This window comes from Silene latifolia, unplaced genomic scaffold (assembly GCF_048544455.1).
Source record: "Silene latifolia isolate original U9 population unplaced genomic scaffold, ASM4854445v1 scaffold_134, whole genome shotgun sequence".
In the NCBI taxonomy this organism is placed as follows: Eukaryota; Viridiplantae; Streptophyta; class Magnoliopsida; order Caryophyllales; family Caryophyllaceae; genus Silene; species Silene latifolia.
Genome location: NW_027413133.1, coordinates 802,372 through 816,743, shown reverse-complemented (window position 1 = coordinate 816,743; position 14,372 = coordinate 802,372).

Below are 14,372 nucleotides of genomic sequence, written 5' to 3'. Positions count from 1 at the left end.
TCTTGGTCACTAATGATTCACGTATGCATGTTGTGCCTATGGAATTTGGTCGTCAACTTTGAGCATGGTTGCCAAACAACAGCTCTAAACGGCCAACAATGCGGGAACATAAAAGAAATGCGGGTCCCACTTTGAATCGAAGAGGGTACTAAGTTACTAACTGAGTCCTAGTATATCAATTTCGAAAGAGATCCTCTTTATTTCTTTTTAGTCCTTTTCCTCTCACAAACAATATTATATGTATCGAATTTGTGTTCATATATTTCTTTTCAACTTATTAATCCTTTTTTTTTCTTGTGAAATTACTACCGTCAGATCTGCTTAGAATCAAATCTCGACCATTAAATTTTAAGAAACGGAAGATCTTTACTCATCAATTTTTTGCTCGTTTTACAGTGATTACTACCTTTCTACTTTAAAATTGTTTTATTTGATTTTTGCACGAATATTAAGGTTATGACTTGGGTGATGAGTCTTCGTAGTAGTGTGGTTTTACTTTGAAAAAACATACTCAAAATGGTCATGGGACAATTATAATTAGACCTGGTAAACAGATCGGGTCGTGTCGGGTTCGTGTTCGTGTCACATGTAAACGGGTCACAATCTCTCCAACCCAAACCCGACCCAATTAAATCACGTGTCGTGTTCGTGTCGACCCACTTACATAAATGGGTCATAAGGCCTCAACCTTAACCCGTTAATTTCGTGTCGGGTTCGTGTTGTGTTTTCGTGTCACGTCCATATTTTGAAAGTTTAAGTATATTTTTTGCGATGGAGGATCAAGAAAAATTAGGATTAATTTAGTAAACAGGTCATTCGTGTCGGGTTCGTGTTTAGAGAGGTCAACCCTAACCCAACCCAATTAAATATCGTGTCGTGTTCGTGTCGACCCACTTACATAAATGGGTCATTAAGTCTCAATCCAAACCCGTTAATTTCGTGTCGGGTTCGTGTCGTGTTTTCGTGTCGTGTCATTATTTGCCACCTCTAATTATAATGGATAAGCTAAAAACAGAATATCAATTCATGGAGTATAAAACCAGTTGTATATGTTGTACGGTGTACAATCTGAGCTTTGTGAAAAAGTATCCGAGCTTTATGTTAAAGAATATGAACTTTATTAGAAAGTATCGAGTTCATCCATTTACACATTAAAAACATGAATTTTAAATTAGTCCAGAAAAAATACATATAAGCTCGGATTATTGTACCTTGGTTGTACAATGCTTATGGTACAGCTGGTTGTATAATCCTATTTGTGACAGAATATGATTCATTATTTTCCTGTAATAACGGACTTATTTTACAATTTGTTCTCATTTCTGAAGAAATGTACAAATATATGTTATGTTTTGACATTAGTTTGCGTACAATTTTTCTAATGTATTTATTTCAGAAGAAATCGAAATAAATGATAAAAGGACAAGGAACGGTCCAAGTGTGTTGAAGGCCTAAAAATGCCAATCTGGAAATGAATGAATGAATAAATAAAAGAGAGATTTATCATGGCAGCTGTGAATTCGACCGTTACAAGTAACAAAGAAGGAACCCATGATTTGCCGCCAAAATTAGCGGTCAACCAAGCGCGTCCATTTATTCTTCTCCCGCCAAAAATGTGGTGGTCATCATTGATCATCCCAAACGTGTCTCTGCCAACTAACCCATTCAATCAATCATCCTTCGCCATCCAATACACGGACCATGCCAAGTAAAACAGACCTTATCAATAAATATTCTTAGATATATATCGAATCTATTACTTCTTTTGTTTCGGTTATTTGTTTATTTATTAATGGTTAATTTGATCAAGCAAATGTGGACAGAATGAGTACATGATAATATTATACAAAGTACTATAGTTCATGCTATTAGATTTTTTTTTTATTTAGCTTGGAGCTTTTACCTATTTATTTATATAATAAGTTATTACAAATATTAACATCATCATTGGTTGGATGTTTGATGACGTGTATTCAAGAATTTTTCGATTATTTATTTTATTCCATTTTATTTGTTGTATTAATTCGTTCAGTAGAATTATTCCTAAATGTAGGCATGTAGCCCTTTAGCTTTTGATTTTGTATACGGTCACTCTTTAATTTGGAGGTATAATGCACGTAAACTTGCTTATTTTATTAAGCATACATTCTTCATAACTTTTTTTAGCTTACTTTTAAGTGTCCATTGTTTTTGCACAATCATAAGGAGTTATGCGATAGCAAACTGATGTATAGAATACCTTTAATTTTATGTTATTATGCTTTCACACATAATGTGTTACAGAAATTAAGCTACAATCTTACCAATAACTCTTAATTATTCTTTATAATTTAGACACAACCTAATTTTTAGTGTTCATGTAACATGTTAAAGGGAACATTATTTGATAAGAAAGCAAATAGAAATGTCAAATGATTTTTTTCCAAATAACTCTCTATCAATAACCAGTTCAATGGAAAAGACTAGGTAAAGCGATAGAGTAACATTTTACGAGTATTAGACATTACTTTAGAGCGATTATTTATATCAGTGTATGCAAATAAGTTAGAAAGTTTATGTTTATTTTTAATCCAAATACTAAATACCTAAAAGGAAAACATAATTATTTAATGAGACGGACAAAAATCAGAATACCTAACCTAATTTAATGGGATAAAGGTAAATGAATAGTAGTCTCTATATAAGAATTGTTACGTAAAATTAAAAATATCAGTACTTACTATGTTTTCTTTTTTCTTAATATATAAGTATTGATATTTCTAATCGTACCTTTCGATTCTTATACGTATCGAATCGAATCGAATCGAATCAAATCCGAAAGATATTCCCTCAATATGGATAGAAGAACGAACTATTTGGTACCATATTTGATAATACCAATATCACATAGTAGTCACATAACGATGTTGTTGACCCCAAACATGCATCTCACGCATTTGAAAACATCGCCGTGATGCCGCTGCCGTCACCACTCTCCAATGCTCTTTCTCCTCCCCCTCTTCCTCTTCCTCTTCTTCCTCCGCTTCCGCCTCCTCCTCCTCGTTCTCGTCCTCGTCCTCGTCCTCGTCCTCGTCCTCGTCCTCGTCCTCGTCCTCGTCCTCTCGAATCGACGTTTGGACGAGGTATAATCTCAAGCGTCCATTCTTCCGAGATGCGCATAACATCTCAGGCCGTTCGATCATAACCCCAACAATTTCTAGACGACCATCTTTCCTCACCGGCTTTAACATAAAATTCCTCCTTCCATTCTCGCTCAACGACGTCAATGGCGGCGGAAAATTACCCCTTTCCGACCGCCATTGGCTCTCCCTTCTCCTATAATTATTCGACGAACAACAACTATTACTACTACTATTACTACGAACATCTAAACTTGATGTCATCTCCTCGGAACTCTCCGATCCCAAGCTCTCGGTACACGACAATAAACCGAAAGCGGAATCCTGGAATTCTCCGGCCATGTTTGAGTTAATTGGGTTAATGGGTTTTTCGGGTTCGAGGACATTCTCGAACCCGATTGACGGTGACGGTGATATTGGTCGTTGTAAAGAATGGTCATAAGGTGTTTGATGAATTGCCTGAGTGAAAGAATAATGGTCTTTTTCCATTGAAGAATTATTTTATTTTTAATTTTATTTTATCTTGTTTATATATATTGTGGGATTTGAAGGAGGAACAGAGAAAGGGTTGCTATAAATATGATCAACACACCAAAGAATGATAGAATGTTGTTTAGAGGTAGATGGGTCCCACTCATTTTTGGATTTTGTGACGTAATTTTAGTTGTTATTTATACCACAAGAATAATATAATAAATAGAGTTTAATTAGGAGGAAGTTGTGTATTGAAGGGATTAGTTGGAGAAGAAAAAGGAGAAGTCTTTGAAAAATAGGGATTGCTTGAATATGAATTGGATTGGATGGATTAATGATTAAAATGATGTGGATGAAGAAATTGTTGGAGATAAGATAACAATGTAAATAACGTAAATAAAGCATTTGTTGCCAACTCAAACACATTCTTACTTCAAAGAAATAGTCCTAGTAAAACATGACTAAGCTATTTCGGTGGAAATTTGTTTAAAACATGACTAAGCTAATTCCGTGGAAATTTGTTTTATACATTGGATAACATCTGTTTCACTAGAATTATGGCTAACTAGTTTTTGAACCCGTGTATTACACGGATAGTAACGGAAAATATTATTAAAAGTAAAAATTTACGGTTTTTTTTATATAGTATATTACTCCCTCCAATTCACAATAAACCTCCCTATTTTCTTTTTCGGTTATTCATAATAACCTCTTTATTTCCTTTTTTGGTAAGTGTTTATGTGGTCCAAATTTAATTGTATGGTAGGGTAGTGTATTTGTGTGGTCTAAATTTAATTATATGGTGGAGTAGTGTGTTTCCTTAATTTTTGTGCCAAAATGAGATGAGAGGTTTATTGTGAATTGGAGGAAGTACTATATTTTAGAAAATTATACTTTGTCTAACCATACACTTTTGATAAGTTTATGTTGTTTAATTTTATTCGAAATATTTTTTTTCTCGACTTTTTAATTTATGAGAGGTAAAATCTAAAAAGTTAATATAAAATTATTTTAAATTTCATAATTTGTTTATTTACGCGAAATACATTTAATTTTGCTCATTGTTGTATGTTTTTTTAATCATATTACCTCTCTTGTTTGTTCTCCTCTCAATTCTTTAACTCCTCTCTTATTTTCCCTCCCACCCACCATCGCTTGTACATCTGGAGGAAACGTTCACCATCACTAACCGACTACCTCGAGCTCACCAACTGATCCTCCACCGTAATGGTGACCGCATCCAACACCACATACCACGACGTCCCTCTCAACCTCTATCTCAATAGTCCCCACAACTAACCACCACCGTGCTTCCATATCCGATCCTATGTCCTCCAACTATCTACTTCCTCTTGTTTCCACCATCCCCTATATCCCCGTCACACCTCAAACATAAGCATCATCCCGCCCTACCCCATGCATGAACTATTGACAATGCTTGACATTTAATGTCATTTTATTCTAATATTTTAGTATGGCATGTTAAATTAGAATATTCTCATTTTTAAAATTTTAGATATTTGTAGTCATTTTCCTAGGTGTGACACGTGACAACAAAATAAGCACCTGATATCTATTTCAACATATTATAAATATAATATGATATGCACCGAGCAACAATTTAAATTAACCAAACCCAGCTCACATTGACCCAAACTTTGTTGCATCAATACTGTACCAATAAATATTCAAATGAACATCTAAATTCAAAATTAAACACATTACAAATTGCATGATCAAAATAATCTTATATAAATCTAATTTAATTTGTTCTCAACGTAAATCTTTTATATGCTAAAGACTTAAGCTTTGAATAACTAAGTGGTTTAATTTATTAAGGTTGAAATAATGTCTTCAATCATTCTTTTACAATTATTGATAGTAAATGAGATGAATATAAATGATACAATTCAACCTGCGAGGCTGCGAGCAAAATTGAATTGTTGATATGTGTTACATATACTTCCAAATGGTAAAAAAAAAGTTACGGAGTATTGAATAGTTCAGTTAAGAAATTAGTCAAAAAATTTGAAGAGGCGGTCTCTCAGTAAGTTAATGAAAGACCTTTAGTCGTATCCCTTTTATTATTGGTTATGATCTCTTTTACTTTGTACTCCCTCCGTCATGGTCGTTTGTTTACCTAGTTGTTTCAATCAATTGCTTACCTTTTTATTTTGGGAATGCTTTTGATGATCAATTTATCCTCCACGCTTAATTTGATTGACTTGTCATTTAATAATTGATTTGCCCTCTTTTCTTTTCTTGGTCTTTGTGTTATATAACAAAACGTAAACAAATGACTTGTCGGAGATAGCACATGCTTTAATAACAATTAAAGTCTTAATTATTTTATCATCGTAACCATTTTTATTAATAGCCTATTTTAATTGTATACGTACCCATTTTGCTACTGCTTATACCATTTTATTCGTTGAATAATATAAACTCTTATACCATACACTTTGATGTGGTATTTTATACTCATTAAATTAATTAAATAATATAAAAACCGTGCGTTTTAGCTAATTAAAGAGAACGTACAAATTTCATCCTCCAGTATCTAGATAAAAAAAATCAAAAATCAATTCCGACATCAATAATATGGAACCAGAATAATTTATGGATTATGAAAATTGGTAATATGGTCTTTATCAAAACAATCGTGCTTTTTTTTTTTTTTTAAAATATTTGTACCCAGTTTTATTAGTACTCATTTTATATCTAACAAAAAAAACACAAATTCTTAAATTAGAAGCAAAAATTAAATTCTCTAAATAATACCGTTCAATAAAATTAAGAAAAGTTTCATACCAAGAAATGGGAAATGGATACTCTCCATTTCCTCTCACAATCTATTTGAATAATAATTACCCCTTTCAATCTCATTTTCCCTTATTTTTATGCGTAAATTTAGAACCGTTAGATGTTGCCAAAATGCGATTTAGAGCAAGTGCAATGGTAGTTCTTAAAATAAAGTTCTTCATTTCCATGTCATATTTTGACAAACTCCATAAACTTGAAACTTTTATCTACAATGGAAAAACTTTAAATAAAGTTCTTAGGAGTATTGATAATTGACAAAATTAAAATAAATGTGTATTGATTGGTCAATTTTTTTGGTTTTTGGGACAAACTTGGTTCTTATTTTCAAACCAAGTTTGTCAAATGAAGAACCTAAGAACAAAAATTTTTTGTCACAATGGACAAACTTATCAAAATAAAGTTCTTGTGACAAACCTAAGAACAAAAACTACCCATTACTATTGATAGAGAAGTATGATGAAAATGGAGAGAAAATGGGCTAAAATAAATGTATGATGAAAAGTGTGGTTATGGTAATTGAAGCAACCAACATTTATTCTCATGCAAAGGAAGAGAAACGAATGTACGACGGATTGAAGGCTAGTCATTTGCTCTTGATCATGCCAAACTACAATATATTCTCCCTTTTAATCTTGCACTTTTTCCATACCATAACTCTTTGATAAAGAATAATAACAGTTAAAAACTTACCAAAAAAACTAAGATTTGTTATGGATAGACTATGTAGATATGCGTAATAATGGTAGATATAATCAGAAGAAGATTATTCCCTGTTTTTATATGCATATTTTGTGGAAAATATATTCAGTAACGTAAAGTTTTTGGAGATTTAATTTAATTGCTATATTCAATGTCATGCTTATTTCCTTTTTTTTCATAGCTATGAATTACGTAATGTGAATTACGTAATATTAATATAAGATTGTAATTTAGCTGAAATCGACACGTGGCAAGAAGCCTCTGCTGATGACACGTGGTAGACGGTTTCTGCTTTAATATAATACTAGTATTGGTGCCCGGCTTCGTCCGGCTACCTCTACTTACCATTATTTTTTTTTTCATTAAATAAATTACTTAAAATTGCATAACCCATAAATTTATCATTAATATATTTTTCTATAACATAACGTAAAATTACGATGAAATAAATTTGATACAAAATCACTACTCCCGCTATTAATATTTTACTCTTATTAATGAAATAATAGTAATAACATTTCACTACTTGCTCGTAATCATTGTTTACTTTCACTACTCCCGCCATAACTATTGTTACTGTCACTACTGCCGCATTAATATTGATAATTTCAATACTCCCGCCGTAATTATTGTTACTTTCACTATTGCCACATTAATATTGATTATTTCACTATTTCCGCCGTAATTATTGATATTTTCACTATTGACGCATTAATATTGATTATTTCACTACTCCCATTGTTGTTTCTACCACTTTCACTAATCTCGCTGATAATATTGTTATTTTTACTATTCAAATGAGTGATTACTATCATATGACTATATCCAATGTTACTACGATTCTTTTCTTTACTGACGAAATTACTTTTACTACTTAGCATGCAATTTTAGGGGATTATATATTTATATAAATATATTACATATATGCATTAAATCAAATCGAAAAAATTATGCAATATTATATATTATGGAATCTAACTTGAATTATTTATAACTTACTTATATTATATTTTTGTATGTTACATAATTAACATCTCTATACGTCTAATAACCTATAAAGTTTAATAAAATTGCATAGATTTTAAATTTAATATATAATTTTATGATGATAATAATTAATACCATAAGTGTGCATGTTTATACTAATTAATTATTTTATTTTAAGAAAATTGACCATCTTCTAGTCTTCTATAAATATTTAGGAAAATTACCAAGCATATTCTTTCTTTTAGTCTCCTTAAAATTGATCATCTTAATTAATTATTTTATTTTAAGAAAATTGACCATTTTAATTAATTATTTCATTTTAAGGAAACTGGACATGTTTTAGTCTTTCACAAATGTTTAGGAAAATTACCAAACTTCTATATAATTTAATTTAACCCAAACTATATAATATTTGCATTGAGATCCCTTAATTGGGTCCATCACACGGCGCTAGTGATTTAAGACTATATAGTATAACTAATTTGTATAACTTTCTTTAACTACATTGAAGTCCCTTGGTTTCTGGAATTAATATATAGTATTGATATGATATGATAATAAATAATGGAATTACTTTTTTACCTAGAGACTTTACTCTTTCATATACATTTTTTTCATGATGTTTCCATCTCCTACCCTTTCTCCTAAATCTAAGCAAAACAACTTTTATATATGCATCTTTCTCTAATATTGAATCTAATTACTCTAAACTTTAAACAATTATAATTCTTCAATTAGTGAAGTAATGTTGTTTATTAGCGATTATTAATACGTTTTATTGACAATATTAAGTTTAATTTTTACTAAAGTTAATATGGGTATGCGCGGTTGTTAAGGGGGTGGTCGTCGTTGGGTTTGTGGGGTGGTCGGCATCAGGTTTGAGGGCTGGGTGGTCGGCGTCTGGTTTGTGGGCTATGGTAGTCAGATAGGACGGGGGAGTTGAACGAAGGTTTGCGGTTGTCAGATCAGGCCGGATGTCGACAGTGGATAAATGGGTGGTCGGCGTCGTGGTTGCCGGGTGGAGGTTGTTGGCTGGGACATGGGTTATGAACGGAGGTCAGGTGGTGAGGGGGTTGTCGGCGTTGGGTTTAACGAAGTGCTGGCATGCGTGTTGTTTGTTGTTTTGTTTTGATTTTTTTTTAAATATTATTTAGTTTCTTCATTTTTAAATTATAATAATAATGGTTTACTTAACGAGCGGAGTTGGTGGTTGGCCGGAATTGGTGAACGGAGTTGGTGAATGGAGGTGGTGTAGGGAGATAAAGAAGGGAGAAAAAAATCAATTGAGGGTATGATGAAAAAAATGACAAGGGTAGTATGGTAAAAATCGTATGTGAAAAAGTAAAATTTGTATGTGAAAAAGCACGTCCTATAAATAAAAAGAAAATGTTTTGTGATGTGTTCTTGAGTTTTTCCGTAATTCTAAAAGTGTTTTTCAAAGCAGAAGCATTAAATTGCTACTTCTATTTTTATGAGCAAAAAGACGATTTTTCGGCTTTTAAAAAATTTCTTTTTAGGTTTTAAATAAAGATGTGTTGGGCCAAAAAGTGTTTTTAAGTCCAAAAACATATTTAGAAGTGAGGCCAAACATACACTCAGGCCCTGTTTGGTAAACAGCATATTAGGTGAAATTAGTAGATTCCGGCTTAAATAGTAGTTTGACCAATCAATCTACTAATTTTACATGTTTGGTTAATAGCATATTCAGATAGCATATTGGCTTTAATCTCTTTTTTTTTGAATATCTTTGCTAATAGCGAAAGATATTGTAATAGCATATTGAGTTTATACATGGAAATGGTAGATTTGTCCTATAATCTGCTAATTACCAAACACGCTTTCTTAATTCTGCTAATTTCATATGATGGTCAAACCTGCTACTAAAATCTGCCAACCGTATTCTGCTAACGCTATCTGCTATCATTAATCTGCTTCTGCTGTTTGCCAAACAGGGCCTCAGTTTGGTACTTCTATTTTTTAAAAACACTTTTAAAAAATTAGAGCATGTTTGGCTAAATTGTTTAAAATGAGTTTTTGTTTTTAAAGTTTAATTTTTTAAAAGTAGTTTTTAAGAATTACACCAAATTGCTGCTTCTATTTTTATGGGCAAAAAGATGTAATTTGAGTTTTTGAGAAATTATTTTTAACTTTTAAATATATAATGCGTTTGGTCAAAAAGTGTTTTTAAATTCAAAAAACTTTGAAAAGTGAGGCCAAACACACACCTAATACCTTGTCAATGTAAAAATAAGTTATGGGTGAGTTAGTTCCATTATATTTCAATAAGAAACATCTTCCCTATAATAGAGGGATTTTTTAATCTCAACATTTTGAAAAAAAAAGGAACAATAAAAATAGGAATGAAGGGAATAAAATTTTAAGTAATTTATATATTTCACTTATATAAAAGACGGTTATTCTTAATTTCTTAAATGTTGTCACGTCATCTAAACACTGATCGTGCTTGGTTCAAAATCAATGATATCGAAACAAAAAGAACATTAAAATCTACGTTGACGTATGCATTTGACCCTTCACATTTAAAAATAAAGTTTTGTCTTATGTGGGTAATCGTCAAGAAGAAAATTTCTTACATGAATTTGTGCCTCTCGGCATTCGTTAGAAAATTATTAACATCTCCAATACATTGTTAATATTTCGAACACAAAATCTCATTTGTGACGGCACGTATCCGTCACTTTGGAGTGACGGATACCATTTTCCTTCACAAATGACTCAAATAGAGGAGAGAGGGAAGCACATGGGGTGCCCCCCACCTTGTCCCCCTATCCGTTTTGTGAGTGACATTATCCGTCACTTGCTCCGACCCGTCTTCAGCAAGACTAATTGTATTTCGAAATACTATGATTGACATACTTCAAAGTTCAAATGGCTAAAACTGATAACCTAGTTCACCATAGGTAGGATAAAATGAACGCCGGTGAAATATTAATTACGGCTTACGAGCCTCTACTAGTTTATAGATAATAGTAGAACTTTATAATAAAGTTTTCGAGTTTTATTTTAAAATTTATCAGCTTTAATGTAAAGTTTTTGAGCTATTTCAATTATACATTAAGCTTAAAAAGTTACAATATAACTTCAAACAATATATAAGCTCTTAATTTTGTATTGAAGACAAAAAAATTAAAATGTTACTTAAAAATTTTAGAACACTTAGAAAATATACACATGCTCAATTAAATTTGAAATAGTTTTAAAATGCTATTGTACCTCTAAATGTATAATCTTTTTATGGACTCAACTAAATAACGTTGATTAAGTTATACGAGAAACAATGGAGTAAACAATCACTAAATAAAGTAGGCTGGTGTGAGTGGTGAGGACTTTTATCTCTTAAACAAGTGATTATGGGTTCGATTTCTGGCTCTTGCAAATGAAAAGGCAAAACTTAAGAGGGTCAACCCATTAAATTGCCTTCAATACCCCAAAGAGATTGCTCCACCTGCCGGTATTGGATACTCCTGATCAACACAAAAAAAAGAAAAAAATATCACACAATAATCTTGTAGAAATCTCAGTAAACTATGACACAATAGTTTCCCTAAAAAACAAAATATCACATGATAATCTTGTAGTATAAATCTTACTCCGTAATTCATTAGATTATGCTTACAAGAAGAGTACTCGTACATGGGTAGGACGACGGGAGAATCCGCATTTTGTGTTCCTTCATTGATCTATTTGGAAGAACATACAAATTTTAAAGAGACGGTCTCTTAATAGCGTTAGTGAGAAACCTCTTACATGATGGGATGAGGGACTTACTGAATCTCTTTTTTCCCTATTATGTCTCCCACTAAATTAGTGGGAGACGGTCTCTCATGAGATCTTCTGTTGGGAGAATGGGCCAAATATATGCCATGATTATGTCAAATTATTTTTATTAATTGATGATTAGTTCTTTAAAATTTGATAATGCATTATTGCTCAAAATATTAGAATCAGTATGCATGGATACGATTCGGTCTAGGGAAGTAGGGACCTCAAATAATTGCTAGTCAATCTCATTATGCTCGGTAATCATTGTCTGTATACACAAGAAGACGGGCTAACTTAAATCACGGCTTCGTCATCAATACCATTTTATTAGTTAAACTTTTTATATGATATTGTAAAAAAATGAATTAAATTAATCAAGTGAAATGGACAAAATATTTAGCTTAAATCACTCATGTATTTTGATGTAGATCAAGTTCAATTTGCATATCTTCAAAAAATATTTTTCCTAAAAGTGTAATTTTATTGTATCGGTTGGAGCACAAAAAAAGACAAGTTGGCATGAGAAGTACAGAATTTTAAATTTTTCAGGGAAACATTAGAAGAATAGAGAATGACCAATAAAATACTTTCACATCTTTCTTCTCAGTTGACATACGGAGTATTTGCTTGTAAAATAAATTATCTTTATTTATTTTCTCTCGCAAAACATTACTCCGTACTATACTAGATTTTGTGCCCGTGCTTTGCACGGGTTACTTAATTATCTTTTCCTTTTAAGTGAGCTTACACAAAACCCTAGGATATCAATAATTTTGCAATATTTTCATATTATCTTAATGTGAGAAGTTAGAAATTTGTGGGTTTTAGTTATTCATAGAAACACCTCTTGTTAATTGTGTAAAAAGTAAGTCTCGTGTTCAAGATTGACGAACTTTTAGCGAACTTGTACCATGGTTCACGGGTTCATTCCAAGACTAAATCCCGCACAATAATAACCTTTTTATTCTTTGTGAAGGGTACTTGAATTAAAGGTAACAATGATTGAGTTGTTAATTACAAAAAGATGATAAGAAGTTTATATATATCCTAACTGGGAATGTTTGCCGTCGTGAAAAAATACTCTTTATTTGGTGACTCCGAATCGAATAGGAGTACATTAAAACTTGTTAAAAAAAATTACATGATCCATATGCGCTTATTTGGTTTTCCGTAAGGTTGTAATATTTGTTTTAATGTAAAACACATCTTGAAAATACCCGTTTTACATAATTTTTGTACGAAGTTATACATCAGAATTTAGTATGCAATTAGTAAGGATACCTTGGAAATTTAGAAGAACAATGAGTAAGGAAAGTTTATAAACTGAACATTATCACAAAGAATATGTACACAAACGATATATGCATACGAAGTACTATATATGCAAACATGATCAAGAAAGTTTCGTATGCCATAAATGTTACGTAATTAGGTGAAACAACTATTATAATTTATAACTATTTAGATACTCACATAAAAAACAATTCATACGTACTTAAATTATTATAGCTTCATATCCCAACTAAATAACTTAAGATCCTAATACTATGACAGTAACTCAAATCTAGACTAAGGGAGCGGATTAAACTTGCAAGATGAAGGTTGCCGTACATTTATAGTTGACAATTGACATGGTGTTTTTTTCTTTAAAAATTCCGGCTTTTTCCTCGTTGATGCAAAAAATACATGGTGCAATTCTACTTTAAAGCTTTGTAATCTGAATTTTATGAAATAGCCATGTGTTTTATCGATTTCTTCATTCTGCCCATAAAGCCTATTATGTTTATCTTGCTCATTTGTAACATGGAATTGCATGATTTCTCTCCTTTCTTTTTTAAAATTTCTCTGGTGTTGCTGACTTGCTGGTTCTATAACATAAAATATGTTCATATCAACATTTTACTTTATTATTATAGTAAGTTAGCTACAATAATTTTTGTATATTTATGCTTTACCTAAATAAATTCCATTAAAATAACTTGTGTTATAAAAAGCTCAAATTAAATATATACACCCATAAACATTGTATGCTATTATACAATAGGTCTCACTTGATTTTGTGACGGGTCAAGCATCACCCACATTGGATAGATAAGACAAAAAGTAGAATACATAAGGAATCACAAGTTTGTGACGGATATCGGCCGTCACAAATGAGAATTTGTGGCTATTATAATAGCACCGGTACATGGAGCCACGGATAGAGGTAGTACTAACAAAACACTCATAACTAATAGAAAATCACAGAAATTAGAGCCACACATACATATACATAATTATATTATATGCAAACTAAATAAACGCCCCAAAATCCGAGAATAAAAATCCAAATTGGCCCCAAAAATCATGGAAATTCCGTCGTCGCTAAACTCGTTGTTCAACATCGTAAGCCTTGAGTGCTTGACCCTGTTGCTGCCGGTTCTTCCACTTTTTGCTTGAGGGCTTGTTTGGATTTACTTGGCTTAAATGTACATATGTACAAACTAA